Source organism: Lactuca saligna, chromosome 8 (genome assembly GCF_052625555.1).
Source record: "Lactuca saligna cultivar CGN05327 chromosome 8, ASM5262555v1, whole genome shotgun sequence".
Lineage (NCBI taxonomy): Eukaryota > Viridiplantae > Streptophyta > Magnoliopsida > Asterales > Asteraceae > Lactuca > Lactuca saligna.
This window is the reverse complement of record NC_136424.1, coordinates 287,553,082-287,554,197: the sequence shown is the minus strand read 5'-3', so window position 1 is coordinate 287,554,197 and position 1,116 is coordinate 287,553,082. Positions and strand designations below refer to the sequence as shown.

The following is a 1,116-nucleotide window of genomic DNA, read 5'->3' as shown; positions in this document are numbered from 1 at the left end:
ATCTATCGCCACTGGAATAAAATAATTGAGCCTTTTTATTTCCATTTCCGTCTCGATCACAATCCTTGGTAAGATGGGGGCCGCCACAATTTTCGCATCCAACCCTAATAGCATGGATTGTTTGATCCATTTTCGGTCTAGGCTATCGAGTTTAGCTATTACCGTCGCCATGCCATCGTTCACCGAGTTTACTGCTCCACGACTCACTTCATTCCTTGGATTGTGGTATTCTCTAGAATGCTTAGAGAATTCTTCAATTAATTCCTTTATTTCCGGAGGGGGCTTTCTGGTGAGCGGGCCTTGTGAATCGAGTAGTTGCCTTGTGGTGACATTAACTCCATCATAAAAGATGGAGACCTCTTGTTGGCTATTGAGGTCATGGTGCGGGCAATTTCTAAGTAGGCTCTTGTACCTTTCCCAAGCTTCATAAAGAGATTCTCCGGGTTGTTGCTCGAAGTTGGCAATGCCTTTCTTTAGCTTGGCTATCTTGGAAGGTGGGCAAAAATGATCAATGAACTCTTCTTTCATCTTGGCCCATGTGGTAACCGATCCGGGAGGGAGTGACTTTAACCAATCTTTTGCAGCTCCTTTAAATGTGACAGGAAGCATACGTAGTAGCTGGATCTCGCGAGGCACATTGGGTACATAGAAGTAATCTGCCACATCATTTACTTCATCCAAGTGCTTATAGACGTCTTCATGATCTCTCCCATGAAAAGGAATCTCCTTGAGTTGAGCGAGAATATGGCCATTTAGTTCAAAAGTAGCGGTAGCGGGAATTGCGGGTTGCACAAGTCCCGGGCCGGTGTCATCACGCATCCTCTTCTTCTATTCCCCTATGGGGATTTCGTCAATATTAGCCATAGTGGTGGCTAAATCGTCTTCAAACTCGGATGTGTGCTCGTATGTGTGCTCGTTTTCTTCCTCGGTCTCGTACTCGGTGTCTTTTTGGATCGGGTCTTCGATTGTCAATGATGCACTGGATGCTCCTGATTTGCTGCTCCTTTTCTTGCTAAAAACGGATTTGAGGTTTTTGAGTGGTGAGTTCTTTGAAGAAGCGGTTTCTCCAACGGTTTTGCCCTTGTTTCTTCTTAATGCAGTTTCCAGATCTTCAAG

At 45.0% G+C, this 1,116-nt stretch overlaps 1 non-coding gene across 1 annotated transcript; it reads left to right on the top strand.

Moving 5' to 3' along the window:
- Positions 1–373: 373 nt before the first annotated feature.
- Positions 374–480, top strand: LOC145013645 (small nucleolar RNA R71). Its single transcript, XR_013665193.1, has one exon. It is a non-coding gene; the product is annotated as a small nucleolar RNA R71 (small nucleolar RNA).
- Positions 481–1,116: the final 636 nt, after the last annotated feature.